At 30.4% G+C, this 7220-nt stretch overlaps 1 long non-coding RNA gene across 1 annotated transcript; it reads right to left on the reverse strand.

Annotated features, from left to right (window-relative positions):
* Positions 1-6221: 6221 nt before the first annotated feature.
* LOC149248662 (uncharacterized) lies at positions 6222-7180 on the reverse strand. Its single transcript, XR_016265748.1, has 2 exons — positions 6885-7180; positions 6222-6775 (listed from the first exon to the last, which is right to left on the reverse strand). It is a non-coding gene; the product is annotated as an uncharacterized LOC149248662 (long non-coding RNA).
* Between the last annotated feature and the right edge of the window lie 40 nt (positions 7181-7220).

Genomic DNA, 7220 nt, shown 5'->3' on the forward strand with positions numbered 1-7220 from the left:
AATGGGATCTAACAATGGAAGAATTTTCAATCGTCTAACATTGAATCTGACAGTGCAAAGGAGTACAGAGTAGCAGTTGGGAGAGTTCTTCCCAGAGGGAATGCCTTGCGACGTAATTATTATTATTATTTTCAAATCAAGGTTTGGTGTGCATATTTAATGGGTTTTGGTCGTAGTTGACTAATTTCTATAGGTCAATTTATGATTCATGGAAACCCCATTGTTTGATGATCCAAATATTTACCCTCTAGCTCAGGATTTTTGTTTTTAATATTGAGGATACAAAGATTAATTGTGATTCTAGGCCTTGGTTTTAAGGTAGTGTTGGTCTCTTTATGTAGCCCATGGACTCCTACTTTTGATCCGGTTACAATGTGGATCTCCACAGCTTTATTTTGGGTCCTACTTTTGATCTGGTTATAATGTGGATCTCCATGACTCCATTTTAGGTAACCTTCCCCTGCATCTTAGGAATATCCCATCCTTAACTTATATTGGACATGCAATAGCAAAATTTGATTGTGATAGCTCAGAAATGGAATTTTTTTTCAAGACCACTTATGCTTGAATATGAATGGAGATGGATTTTAATAAGGGTTTTCTTGTCAAAATAAATCTAATGGATCCAAACTATGTATGGGTTCAAAAGCTTGATTATGAAAATGTTTCATTTTGATGCCAAAAGTGTTATGAAACATGACATGTAGTAAAAAATTGTCCCAACTGATTACAAAATAATAGAGTCTAGAAAAGTAGCCGAAGGCCCAAATGGTGGGAATGAGCTCACAACAAACATTATTTGACATACAAGGAAGAAGAGACCCATGATAAGGAAGAAGCAAAAGAAAACTAGGAAAACATTCTTGTAAAAAAGGATTCACTAGAGGAAACAAAAACCAATCAGGAAGAAGTGCATGTCAACGAGGATCTTTTAGACACAACCATAGAGGAATTTATATTTAGCAAATACTCATAAATGTTGGACCCCCATCTGAATCCTTAGGAAATAAGGTTGGAAAATGAAATTTCTTAGACTTATCAGGGATGAGGAAGAACCTACGAAAAGATACAAATACATGAAAGAACACTTAGAGTAGGGTGATCCCTTCGATTTCGTTGAAAATACAAGCTGGATCCAAGTTGAAAAATATTCAAAATTATCTCACCAAGGAAAATGAGAAGTCAGTCAAAATCAAATCAACAAATAGTGAGAAATAGAATATAAATGTTTTTGGATTTTGGGAGTATTTTTAAATAAGTTTAGCTCGAAAGGTAATTAAATTCTTGCCTTGAGAGTTTATATTGAGACATAGTACTCATTCTCAAACCTACAAGGAATATTGGCAACATTGAAGAAATGTAATGGTTTTAGACCTCCATATTCATTTCCTTAAAAGAAAATTGCTAGAAATTAATGTATTTATTTTTTATATACAATATAAAGATATAAATGCATTTATATATTGCATAACAAAATTTAAAGATTAAAATAATTTTTAATATAGATATGTTTCTTTTATATACTATTTAAATATTAGACTTTTATTATAATGATAATGATGTATAAATATATAAATTTATATAATTTAAATATATCATACAAATAAAAAAATGAACACACATATTTATATTAAAAAATGATATATAATAATAAAATTTAAAATATAATTTTTTTTTAATACATATGTTTTTTTTTAATATTTATTTTTTATATATTATTAAAATATTGCATTTTTATTATAATGGGTTACAAATATATAAGTTTATATATCTATATTTATATCTATATATGCATATACAATTTTCATCAGTTTTGTTTACATATTTAGTTCTTCTATTCTATTAAACCATTACAATTATATATAATTGTTTATAAATATATAAAATTATATATAATATAGATAAAAATTTTACATATATATATTCAAAAATAATAATTTGTGTCAAAATTTGTAATTTACATTTTTTATATATTTAATAAATATATAAATTTATATAACTCAAATGTGTATAATATAAATAACAAATCAACATATATATAAAATAATAATATTTTTTTGCAGGTTTAATTTTTATGTTTTATTAAAATATTACATTTTTATTATTATTGTTTATAAATATATAAACTTATAAAATTTAAATGTATATGGTTTAAATAGAAAATTAAAACATACATACATATATATTTTTAAAAATAATAAATGAGAATAAAATAAATAATTTACATATATTTGTTTTTATATTTTTTACTTTTATATTTTATTAAAATTTTACATCTCTATTACAGTTATTTACAAATATATGAATTTATATTTACAAATATATAAATTTATATGATTTGACTGTGTATTATATATTTATAAATAAAAGATTATATATACAAAATTATTTAATTTTTTGAATATATGAAAAATATATATTTAAAAATATTAATAAAAATAAAAACATTTTAATATAATATAAAAGAAAGTATATTCATAATTTTAAAAACTTTTATATATAAAAATATTTTATTTTTTAAATAAATAAAAAAATTATATTTAAAAATATTAATAAAAAAAAAATTAATTATATATAACAATATTTTATTTTTTAAATAAAAAAAAATTATATTTAAAAATATTAATAAAAAAATTATTTTAATATAATATAGAGGAGAGTATACTGATAATTTAAAATATTTAATTTGGTATTTAACATTAACAAAATTTTATGTTGAAAATATTTTAGTGATGGCAAAAATATTTTAGTGATCTAATATTTAAAATAGAAGAGAGGTAACATGAAATTAACATATAACATATATATTTATATGTAAAGAGAAATGAGACAATGAAATAGATCTATCCATTTATGAAGCACCTATTAAAAAAGCTTGAAAAAATGTTTACAAGTTATAAACAAAAATAATTTCCCTCTCCATATTTCATAGACCCATCCAAACTAATTTATACATAAAATTAATAAAATAAAAATTATATTATATTTTTAATAAATTTATTATTATTGATTAATAAATACATGTAAAACCTAACATTTTTATATAATTTTAATTATTATTATTATTATTTATAATAATTTTTAAATTTATTAGGAGTATTAACACAATTACGTTTATTATTATTTATAATAATTTTTAAATTTATTATGAGTATTTTCTTATTTAACTTTTTTTAATTTAACACAATTACGTTTATCATCTTAAGATATGGCACTTATCAATATGAAAAGGACTTTAGTAGTTTCATCTACTTCAGATGTAGTAAGATGTCATTTGCCCCGTGTTCCATTCCTTTCGGCCTTTTTTGTTTTTTCTTGCGGGTCGCCGCACCATCCCTTTTCTGTCTGCCATGTCCCTCGATCTGCCTGTTCCACACTGTGACCAATATGGTGCTACGCATCATTAAATGCTGCATGGGAGCTCTCCGTTACTCCCATCCAGGGATGGAATTTGACGGGGTGATTTGCGTGTCGAATACAGTTCAAAATTTTGCCAAACTGTTAAGATTTTTTGCAAATGGGTGGGTGGGAACAATTTTGACGAGTAAATCTATCTTGAAATTCCAACCCTCTCAAATTCCAACCCTGCTCTCATCTCACTGCAATGATCTTCTAAACCATGTGTGGGAACCTTTCTCCGTGTTCAAAGACTATGTAGTTGGAGCTAGATCCGGTGATGACAACCCTCGGCTGCTCGATAAGAAATTCTCTGCAACTGGACAACGAATCAGTCTCGTTCTGATGTCCATTATCTGAAAAGGACAGTAAAAAAGACACAGTGAATTCATTAAAAAATGTTATAGAGCAAAGTATACACTGTTTAAGGGTTTATCATTTGAGTTTATAACTTAAATAAATAGTTATCAAGAAGCTCATGTGCTTTCTTTGAACGAAATGTCCAAAGGACCTAGTGGCTTCTATGGCCTCCAGTGGCCTATGTCCTTTAATTTACTATCATTTCAGTCTCCGACATGCAGCTCCTTGCTTAATCCAGCGGACCTTATGCTTCAACAAATCCAGCATTCCTTATGCTTCAACAAATCCAACGGATCTTATGCTTCAACAAACTAATCTACTCATTAATTCTTCCATATTTCTGCACTAAAATCTCACGACAGATAATGCTACATAATAGAGTATATTTTGTGTAGTGCTTATGAATATAAAACTTGTTTGAGATTATACCTTGAAGATTGCTCAAGAGAATCTTGTTCTTGCTCGGAGCAGTTTTTGGCATGTAAAGCTTCCCAGATCAAAATTTGGAACCTTCACAATAGATAATGCTACATAACATAGTATATATTGTGTAGTGCTTATGAATATAAAACTTGTTTGAGATTATACCTTAAAGATTGCTCAAGAGAATCATGTTCTTGCTTGGAGCAGTCTCTGGCATTTAAAGCTTCCCAGATCAGAATTTCAAACCTTCGAACTTTCCCACAAAAGACATTAAAGTTAAAATGAGCGAAATATGGGGGAAGTATTAACCTGATGGCATGGAGTAATTTGCAGTTTAGAAAAACGACGCATCAAAACACTAATCCATTCATTAATTCTTCCATATTTCTGCACTGAAATCTCAAGACAGATAATGCTACATGGCAGAGTATATACTTTGTAGTGCTTATGAATATAAAATTTGTTTGAGATTATACCTTAAATATATGCTCAAGAGAATCTTGTTCTTGCTTGGAGCATTCTCTGGCATTTAAAGCTTCCTCGATCAACATTTCAAATCTTAGAATTTTCACACAAAAGACATTGAAGTTAAAATGAGCGAAATATGCAGGAAGCATTACTTGATAGCACAGAGTAATGTGCAACTTCTAACAAAAAAACAGCCTAGACTCGATGCTGGAGGGATGAGAGAAAAAAATTTAATTGTGAATGTAAAGAACCCTGAACATTTACTTTTGATCGATACTTTTGCAATTAAATGCCTTCCCTGACCATCGGGCGCAAAATATTTGAAGTATCAATGAACAAGCATTTCATCGTCGGGCTCCGAATTGAACTGACACTCAAGCCTCTGCAAATTTAGACAGACTCTGCATGGAAGTATTCCCAATAAAGTGTTGTAGATTTATGAGAGTGCTCTTCCACTCAAAGGGGTTCCGTGATGCAGAGGCATTGCGATTATGAAGGGATGAGAGATACAATGAATCAGGACTTCTTTCCGGCTAGATACATTGTTGGATCGAAATAATCTTCCCCCAACCACCTTTCAATCAAGGCAACACATATATGTGACTTCCCATGTGATTTTACATTTACCTGTCCCTAACTAATTTCTTGAGGATTTATTCAAGAAGATCAAGAGGATAGGGGTATCTGAGATTAGGAAGCGGGAAGCAAGAAAGGGAAGGAAGAAAATTTGTGTTGGTTTGTCAGACAATTTTCGGTGGCTACATCTGGTTAGGACCAGATAGCTGAGATTATTGATACTAAAAGAAAGAAAGGTTCCTGTAATCAGGAACAACTCGGGGGAGATTCATTGATATAGTAATCTCAAGGTTGGGAGGCAAAATAGTGAGCAGGTCTAGTGGTAGACCAAATCTGGAAAACAACGTAACCCAGATAAGTGAAAATTCTTGTATTAGTAAGGATAGAACATATACCTCTATACAAGTTTATGTTTGAAGCTTGCTAACAGATAATAGCACTGGACTAGTTAATTTATGGAAATTTGTAAGTATATCATTTTGTATATCTATAAGAAGTAGATTTACTTCGTCAACATTCAATAAGTAGTAAAATTAAAAATTACAATGGAAAACTGACAGAGCTAGCTTTTATACTCATGAATATCATAGTTAAGATTCCATGGAAAGAAAACTGAAAACTGATAGCGCTTTTCGTTTATAACTCAGTAAAGTAGCATAGTTAAAATTACAGTGGAAAGTTGAAAGCTAACAAATATTACCAATGTATTTAGTATAATAGAAAACTGAAAATTGACAAATACATAACATTTATACCCTGTGAACAGTATTAAGGAAAAACCCTAAATCCCGACAGTATCAAGATATACATATAAATCATAGCGAGAACCCAAATACTCAAGAGCAGAAATCTAGTCAGGAGTTCCACTTCGTATAGGTTTAATCATAAAAATCTTGTACGCCAAATCAATACTGTAAGAGAGAAAAACCCTGAACAAGAAATAAAATAGAGTCTCAAAATCATCGAGATTTCTAAAAGATTTAAAAAATTCATAGGGCTGAGATAAATAAATCACCGACTTTCTCTTTAAAATTTTACATAGTCCAGATTGTGCCCTCGTGGGACAGACTTAGTTTAAACACCAACTCATTTAATGAAACACAGGTAAATGAGATAAATATAGTCTTATCAAGAGACACAAAATTTACAGAGTTGCTATTCCTTCTAGTAAAAATAGCTAAGTAACTTAAGAAAAAATTCTTTACAGCATCCATAGTCGGCCATACAAAAGTATGCAAAAGCAAACATCACAGTGGTGTGAGGCCGACCAAAATCCATGAAATAATGGAGTTGGGCCGATTCCTCGGACCCCATATTTCTGTACTTATACAAAATACATACTACCCTTAGGGCTTAACATAATACAGACAGTAAAGACAAATAAGTTAACATTTTGTAAACAAAGTCCACCTCTGGGCTCTCAGACCTGAGAAACTCTCAACAGAGCATAGTAGAAAGATTTAAGTACCCAGTGGTGAGAGGGTTCCGCCTTTTCCATGCGCAGAGGACCAAATGAGGGTTTCCCCCAGTCCATCACCTAAATCTTCAGTACCTGCGAAACCCTCCATCCAAGCTGGATGGGTAACCAAAATTAAAACTCGTATAATACAACTGTAATAAATTTAAAGAGTGACGGAAGGGAAGTATTCAACCGAACTTACCCAATGGCAGCCGCTGGTAGAAACCCTCTCCGTGAAATGCCAGAACCAGATTCCAATTAAGCTGACAGAGAAACCACAAGCAAATAGGAGTCATACATGCTATCGGAGAATGAATATGGAGAACAAATAGACCTCAGCCACAAACAAAACCATTGGAAGAACCTGTGTAGGGAAAGGAACCTTTGGCAGAGCAGGCAGCATTCCTTCCCCAGAAGAGCACAATGACCGAACATTGTCGATACACCCCAGGCATAGAACCCCAAGGTTCACCATCGTCGTCTGATCCGAGCCACATTCGTAGACCGTCGATAAGGAGTCGATCCCAATGATGACAAT

This window comes from Pinus tabuliformis, chromosome 7 (genome assembly GCF_031772625.1).
Source record: "Pinus tabuliformis cultivar Carrire ecotype Pingquan chromosome 7, CPIR1, whole genome shotgun sequence".
Lineage (NCBI taxonomy): Eukaryota > Viridiplantae > Streptophyta > Pinopsida > Pinales > Pinaceae > Pinus > Pinus tabuliformis.